This window comes from Meles meles, chromosome 2, assembly GCF_922984935.1.
Source record: "Meles meles chromosome 2, mMelMel3.1 paternal haplotype, whole genome shotgun sequence".
Taxonomy (NCBI): Eukaryota; Metazoa; Chordata; class Mammalia; order Carnivora; family Mustelidae; genus Meles; species Meles meles.
Genome location: NC_060067.1, coordinates 185178381 through 185187103, shown reverse-complemented (window position 1 = coordinate 185187103; position 8723 = coordinate 185178381). Strand labels below are relative to the sequence as shown.

The 8723-nt window shown below is 35.7% G+C and overlaps 1 pseudogene; it reads right to left on the bottom strand.

The window, feature by feature from the left end:
* Positions 1-4434: 4434 nt before the first annotated feature.
* LOC123937092 lies at positions 4435-5205 on the bottom strand (annotated as a pseudogene).
* Positions 5206-8723: the final 3518 nt, after the last annotated feature.

Sequence of the window (8723 nt, the reverse complement as noted above, 5' to 3'; positions counted from 1 at the left end):
CTGGGCTAGATCCCAGGACCCCAGGATCATGACACAAGCCCAAGGCAGAGGCCTTAACCCACCAAGCCACCCAGGCGCCCCTTGAATAGTGTTTTAAGATATGCAGTTTTCTAAAAATTATTTTCTGCTTTTTTTCTTCTTTTCCTTTAAGAAAAAGGTGTTTAGAGTAAAGTCATGCTGTTTTCTTGTAGCTCAGGTATAAAATTTCCCTATTTCTAGGGACAAAAAAAATCAATTCCATGAAATGGTGATAAATGACATAGCTTTTTATTTTTTTCTTTTTTTTGAAATAGCATTCTTAATGTTGACCTCATGCCCTTTTAGTATGTAACGAGCCATTTTAAGCTGATGGCAGGTGTATCTTTTCTGGATACATTTTCTTTAATAAATGTGTATTTTAAAAATTCAATAACCACATATACTCAGTCCAAATATTTGTAATCCTATTATCTACTTTTCTCAAGTTAATAGTTTGTATATATGACCAACATGCAAAATTTTCAATGCAACAAATAAATTTTAACAATATCTAGAAGTCTTTGAAATGACACAACATATGATGTATAATTGTTTCACAACAGGAAAAAATGTTGGATTTCAAAAAGAAACCATGTTAAATTACCATTGAGATATAGATCTACATTTAAATTTTATTTAATCAAACCAATCTAAGGAATCTGTACAATATTTTTCTTAGGTTGCTTTTTAAATGTGAAGGCTACATTTGTGAAATTGAGTTTTAGTTCAACTAGAGTAGATCTTCATTTACTTCCTCACATATGAATTTACCTATTTTTAATTAAAATTCATAGGTTCATACAACTTTTATAAACAAATAATCAGACATTGGTTAATTCTTCTAAGACATTTATTTTATTTTACTATGCTATAGGTTCTTCTAAGTCTTTCATAAATATTAACTCATTTATTTTCATAACAATTCCAGGGGTAAAGATACTATTATAATCCCTGTTTCACAAATGAAAAGAGGCTGAGAGGCAGTGTCCCTGGAAGCCAATAGTAACTGCTTGTGCTATTAGAAGTCAGAATAGCGGTTACTTTAGCAAGTGAAAAAGAGTATTAAGAGGAGAGGTTTCTGGGGTACTCATGGCATTCTTTTTTGGATGTGGGTGCTGTTTACCTAGGTTTGTTCACCTTGGGAAAATGTGTTGCATTATACACTTCAGGCAAGTGTATTTTTCTGTCTCTATATTAGGATATATATATATACAAAATTCTTCAATAAAATATTGAGGAAAAAAGAGGTCAAATATCTTGTTCAGGTCATACAACTTATAAATGCAAGGTCAGGGGGCGCGTGGGTGGTTCAGTGGGTTAAGCCCCTGCCTTCGGTTCAGGTCATGATCTCAGGGTCCTTGGATCGAGTCCCGCATCAGGCTCTCTGCTCCGCGGGGAGCCTGCTTCCCTCTCTCTCTCTCTGCTTGCCTCTCTGGCTGGTTGTGATTTCTCTCTGTCAAAAAAAAAAAAAAAAAAAAAATCTTTAAAATAAATGCAAGGTCAGGATTTGAACCTAGACGTGGCTAGGCTCTTAACCACCACGACAGAAAGATAATTTTTTGAGATACTGATGTTTGCTCTTTGGGTTTTCTACCTCTGGCCCTTTCCTGCTCCTCCATTTTGGTAGGAAGTTCCCTAGTGTTTCCTTGTCTCAGGGATCTTTGCATACCTGAATCAGAATTTCAGGAAGGCAATAGGTGTTTGTGATTTTTTTTTTCCTGTATGTAAAGGCTTAAGATGTAAGAACTAAGTTATACAGAAGGGAAATAGGAGAGATTATCTTTCAGTATTATGAAATAGTAGGATAATCCCAAATACTGGTGAGGAAATGAAGGATAATCCCATGCCTTTTAACGACTACTTCCCCCATCAAATCAATGTTCAGAGATGGTAGTAAGACTTCAGTGGGGATGGATACTGATGAAACTACGGATGCTGAACCATGGCTATGATATTCACAGCTTTCTACAGATCTCTACAATAAAGTAAAGGATAAAAAAGGTGCATCCTGGGATCAGCATGGCCTTGGTCAATAAGGATGTCACCAGTGACATATTGAGTAGATGTTAAATGCATTTGTTTTTCCTCTCTAGACATTATGTGAACCTCTATATTATTTGAATCAGTTGTACTGATTTTTTGGTGTATACAGAAAATTATTGCTTTGGAAAAAATTAGGGCATTAAAAAAAGTATATATGAGATACAGGAATCTAGTAGGGAAAGCTAAATTTACCTTATCCAAGAGATTTTGTTTTTGTTTTTGTTGTTGTTTTGTTTTGTTTTGTTTTAAATAAATATTCTGGTTGACATGAAATAGGAAAAAAAAAAGGAAAAATAAATGGATAACCAAGGTAGCTGGCTTGAAATTTTAAAACAGAAATTGCCATTAGTACACTTAGAATAGGCCTTTTGCATTGACATGGTTGTTTTATCGGTGAATGCAGGGGAATTTCTGAGGATAAGTACAATTAAATACCTACAATTTAAATTGGTTTTAAAGAAGGGAGTTCTAAACTTCTGCCAATCTTGAGCATTTAATGTTTAAGCAGGCTAAATTTAACAATGCTAAAGACTGTAACATCAACAGGCTGAATCATGCTATTATGTATAGTAAGGGGAAAAAAAAGGAATTGTAGATTCCTTCAAGCTCCTCCTGGTTGCTAGAATATCACTGGGGAAACAGGCGGTAGGAAACTATTAAAAAGAGATTGTCATTCACACATATTGCAAATATTATGACACTTTGGGACTTTCTCCAAGTCTGTATACTCAGCGTTGGAGTCAGGGTTGATTTTTGTCAACTAAAGCCAGTGGTGATAGCTTCTGGCTGAGTTGAGAATTAATTATTTATGTAGTCCAGGTCCAGAGTCACCTTGTGTGATATAGTCTCATGGTTCAGAAGAATAAAATCACAAAAACAGCAAGCACAGTGTAGAAAGTGGTAGAAATGCTCACAATGGCTCTTGGAAGAATAGCTGCAAACTGTACACAATTGGTTGTCTGGCCTTGAATTTTAAGCTCTCTGGGTGCACACAATGTTTAATACTTAGCAATTTTGACCATGAGACCCATTTTGTTTGTTTATTTGTTTTGAAGAGCCGAAGTCCATTGGTGAGCCGTACACAGTTACTGTCTACAACAGATAACAACTGTGATTGGATGGACTCCCATGTTAACCTTCTCTGTGTCCAAGCTGCTCTTGGAGCCATCACTCTCTTCTCCCACTGAGCCTCTGACTCCTTAGACTTCCTGCATATCCCTGAGGTTATGAAACTTGCCACACAAGAGTTTACAATACTCATTCTCTTCCACATTGTTCTTCTGCAAGAAGCACCTGGGATTCATATTCAGTTGCAAAATATCAAGCCATAAGCTCCTCTTCTCCCTATGTAAATTCAAAATACATGAGCAGCACTATAACTAGATAGGGAACTTTTATTAAATTTTTTCCCTAGGAAATAAACCTTATGGGTTTTACATATAGGAAAATACTTTTTAGAGATGAATTTCTTATTTGGGCTTTTGCATAAGTTTACTATTTTTAATATCATGTAAAATATCAAATAATTAAGAAAATTTTAAAAGAGATATAGCCCAAGCTGCTAGAGTGGAAACCAAAATAAGTCATTATAGCATAATAGTAGCGGGGATTAGAAAAGAACAAAATGACTTCACACTATAATTTAAAGGGAGAATAAGGTTAACTTTGAATAAGTTATTTTTATCTATATTCTGCCCCATTGCTTCACTAAAACTGTTTCATTATGGTCACCTCTGAGTTTCTAGGATTCGTATCTAATGGACTATTTGTTCTTCTACTGACTCTCTTGGAGAAATTGACAGTGTTGAGACTCTATCTTGAAATTCTTTTCTCTCTCGCTTCTCATTCTCCTTATTCCTTTAAGCTTCATTCTTGTTTTTTGACCACTCCCTCCTATGTCTACTCAATAAATTTATCTCCACCTACATCTTAAGTGATCCTATTACAAAGGGTTGAACCCTATGCTTTCTTTTCCTTCTGTTTTATTGCTTTACTTAGACAATCTTATTCATGTCCATTTTCTTTGATCTACTAATTTACAATGATGAGCCCAAATTTATATTTCTATCCAGTATTTTTTTATGTGCTCTAGAATCATATATATAAGGACATTTTGGACATCCCATGTGTTCCTTAGACTCAGCATTTCTAAAACCAAAACCATTGACTTCCTCTCTCTCCACTGAGTGCTTCTCCTTCTGTGTTTATTCTCTCAATTTATGGCGCACATTACTGATACAATGAGCCCAATAGTCAACTGTCAACTCTCTTCACTCTTGTACTTTTTTTGTGAATAAGCCATAATATTAGTACTATTTATCTATCTATTTATTTTGATGTCTGATCTTATTAATTTGTTACTTTTAGAAATTCTTATTTTTGATTGGATTCAAACTTAGAGGTAGAAGATCTCAATGAGGACAACCTCCATCTCTTGGCAATCTGTTCCTAGAGTTTTTCTTTGGCCTTCTTTATTCTCCTGGTCTAAAGTTCAGCATACTCTGGAGCCTCCTCCTTATTTTTCTTAGTACACTGTTTCTTCAAAGCAATATGTCAACGTTTGTGTTGGAGGACATGGGGAGTAATGAGATGCTGAATCTTGGGCACTTTGGTTTTAGGTTTCTTACCTTTTCTGTTTAGGTACTTTCTCACAACATCAGTGTGGACATCTTTTTCTTTGGGGAGATTGAAAAGTTTGTGAATTCTGCTAACTCTTTGGGGCCCCAGGCAAGAAACACAGTAGTATGTGAGTCCAGGAATATCCTTCTCCCCATTTTTTTTTTTTTTTTTACAATGACCAAGTTGAGAACACTGAGATTACTTGCACAATGCAACCCTGAATGGATATGCACTTTCTTTCTACAATCTCTTTGGTCTGTAGCAGGAATACCCCTTACTCAGCAGCAGGTAGACACAGCCATGGGTTAAGGCACTTTGCTTCATTGGAAGCCTTCTTTATCATTCTCATCTGTTAATCATTGCCACTACTGATTTGGACCGTGTAATCCTTCAGTTCTTCACCAGAGCATCAGCAGCAACTTCTGTGGCCATATACTTCTCAGAAAATGTATGAAGTTTATGTTCACTGTCCACTTCAATGAGTTTCTGGCAGCCAGTAGCTGGGAAAGCAATGTTCAGCTTCATTCTGAAGCAGCCTTCTGCCTCTGTGGCACCACGAAAAAGAGCAATGTTAATGTCTTTTTTTTTTTTAAGATTTATTTAGTTATTACAGACAGAGATAGAGAGGGAACACAAGCATGGGAGAGCTGGAGAGGGAGAAGCAGCTCCCTCCTGAGCAGGAAGCCCAATATGGGGATATGAGGCTCAATCCCAGGACGCCAGAATCATGATCTGAGCCAAAGGCAGACCCTTAATGACAGAGCCATCCAAGCATCCCAATGCTTTTTAACTAAATACTGCATTTCACTCCCTTTCTCACTTTCTCTATCCCCATTGCTACTGGCTTACTTCGGACCTCCTCATTACTCATTTGAACCATTAACAATTCTGATTCACTCTCTCTATCTTGCCCTCCCCAGTCTTGTCTTCCATGAGGCAATCTGATCTTTCTGAAATGGTAATTTGAAATCATTCCCTATGCTTCCTATCTCAATGGCTGCCACAGTCCATAAAATGTGATTCAAATTTCTTACCATGGCACACACATGTTGGTAACAACCAGGTACAAAAATAGTCAATATATTCTTGTAAAATCAAATTTTGTTCTCTAACACTTCTCTGCCTTTGCCTTTCTAAATTAAAACAGCTTTTTTTTTTTTAAAGATTTTATTTATTTATTTGACAGAGAGAGATCATAAGTAGGCAGAGAGGCAGGCAGAGAGAGTGAGAGGGAAGCAGGCTCCCTGCCGAGCAGAGAACCCGATGTGGGACTTGATCCCAGGACCCTGAGATCATGACCTGAGCCGAAGGCAGCGGTTTAAACCACTGAGCCACCCAGGTGCCCCTAAAACAGCTTTTATTTATCTTTAATCTCACTTGAAGCAGTATCGTTCAGGAAAACCTTCAAGATTCTCTCAAACTGACTTAGAAGGCCCTTTCTTCAGGCAGCAAATTTGTCATAAATTTCTCCGCTAGACCACTGAGTGTATTCTTTTTCTCTGGCTTGCCTGCTGGTAAGCTACCTGAGTTCAGGGACTAAATATATCATTTGGTCCATTACTTAGTGTATTGTCTGTATAGTATAAATGTTACTATACATATAAGGGAATTAATGAAATTTGTTATTAAAAGAATAATTAACTCTATAGTTTGTATGGATATATAAATAATATATATAACATATATAAAACTTATATTTATGTAAGGAACTATGTTTACGAATGTTATTAAATGAAGAGTAAATAAAGGCAATAAGAATTTGTTTTTACACATTTTTAAAGATGGGTTACATTTTTTTAATGGAAATAAGGAGAGAGAAATTTTTCCAGATAGAGAAAGTAGTGCAGGCAGTGGCACAGGCTATGTTCAAGTCCAGTGAGTTATTTGATGAGAACATGTAAGGAAAATTTTAGAGAAGATTGTAAAGAGAACCACATCACGGAGAGCCTTGAATATGTCATAATTTCTATGATTTGAAAAAAAACACTTTAGCACAAACAGTGCTATAGAAATTTTATAGAAAGGTGTTAGCTTTAATCTACCCTTGGAGGCATTAGGTAATATTTGAAATATCCACAAATAAACAGGAATACATAGTCCAGGGGTGGTTATCTGACATTTAAAAGACTATAATGTGCTCATTGTTACGCTGAAAAAATAAATAAAATGGAAAAAAAAATTAAAAAAAAAAAGACTATAATGTGTACTTCACCTTCCAAAGAGAACTGTTACAAGTAGTTCCATTATCTGTAACCTTGATCAACGCTACTCATTTTTTTTAAGTATCATAAAGAATGCTAGAAATATATTTCCATTGGTAAAATGTGTCCCACTCAAAATGCATGGATGGGCTTGATAAAGTGTCCCCCCCACCCTTGAACAGGCGCAAAGCATGAGAATTTAGAGACCTTAGTATCTTATAATCCTTTGAGCACTTTCCTAGCTTAGGTTTTCCTTCTAAACTATTTTGTCACCTGATTCCAACAACAAAGATTTTGCCACTGGAATATTGTGCCATTTGTCTCGTGACTCTCACATGCAAGGTCATAGCTGAAGGTCCAGAAGGGAAGAAAGACCTGAGATATTATTGGTCAGATGACAAAAGATTATACAACATTGTGTTGCCAGGTTGCTGGTACGTGTATGAGAATCTGGGACAGAATTACTCTGGAGATGAGATTCCATGCCACTGGCTTGTGGTGATGGGGGAGGAAACCTGTATTTCTCAACTATATCGATCTATTAGAGACTGATTATCTCCCCCACACACACCCAATGAATAAATGAGAGAGGCCAAAGTGGTTTTGGACAGCCCACAAGTTGAGGACTTTGTATTTGTTAGAAAAAGGGAAATCATTGAAGTTTTTGAGCTATCCAATTACCTTGTTGGTTAGTACATGATGCTTTTAAATCAAGGAGAAAAAAATGGTGGCTGATAGGAAATTATCTTCAACTCTTGCTATACTTAGTGAACTTTTCTGTATGTAGATAAAAATCTGGTTTCTATAAACTGGTGTTGACTTATTGCAAATCCGTAGCTACTTCTACTACTACTACCACTTCTAATCATCATCACAATAATAAATATCAGAATAAGTATCTTTAATGTTACCATTTGGTCCTCACAACCTTGATGAATTTGTCACTCTCTCGTGCACACTATGCAATTAATTGCTGAATAATATTTTTTGTTTTGCATTGGGGCTTTAACATTTAGGTTATTTTAAAGCCTTATTCTTTAAACTGTTATAATGGCCAAAAAACCATGTGTTTGTTTCTGTATTATCCCTCATTCATCTCTGTATTTATTATTGCCGTCTTTACTTGCTTTAGTATACTTAATTGTAGAGTGAGGGCATTAGGTACATCAACTTTGGTAGTTCTTTTCTCAAATCTTGGAAAACAATCCCAAGAGCTCTGGTCTAGGAGACGTTTTGCAAGAGTTCACCTGAGACCAATCCTCACTTTCTATTGCCTTCTTGTAATAGAGCAGGAGGACTGGGCAGCAAATTAATAAAAAATAATGGTGAATGTGAATAGCTTTTCCAACTGTCTTTCTGTGGTTTGACAATTTTGATCAATGCTAAACTTCTCTTTTGTGGAATAATGAGCATAGATCTACCTTAAGAAATAACTAAAATTCAGTTAAAGTTAAAACACAAACTTACTTTGTATTAAAGATATAACAAAATTTAAAATTTGTTTTACTACTTCCTGTTAGGCTTCAGATGTAGGGAACATGGTTATACCTTTAATAACTAAGGCTATATATTTGTCTTAAACGTATCAACCTGTTTGGAAGAAAAAGTATCTGGAAAAGATGTTAATTTTCCAGTCTCTGACAAGCTGTCTACCAAATGACTTTTCTGTGACAATAAATAGGTTTTGGTTGACATGTTTATTTACATACATTTAATACACCTTGTATTGAAAGGAGACGAATAATAACTTGACTCACTGCCAGATTACTTTACTCTATGCAGATAAGAATATAAATTCAAGACCTCTAATACATAATGGCACTAATCTTGCACTAGTGAATA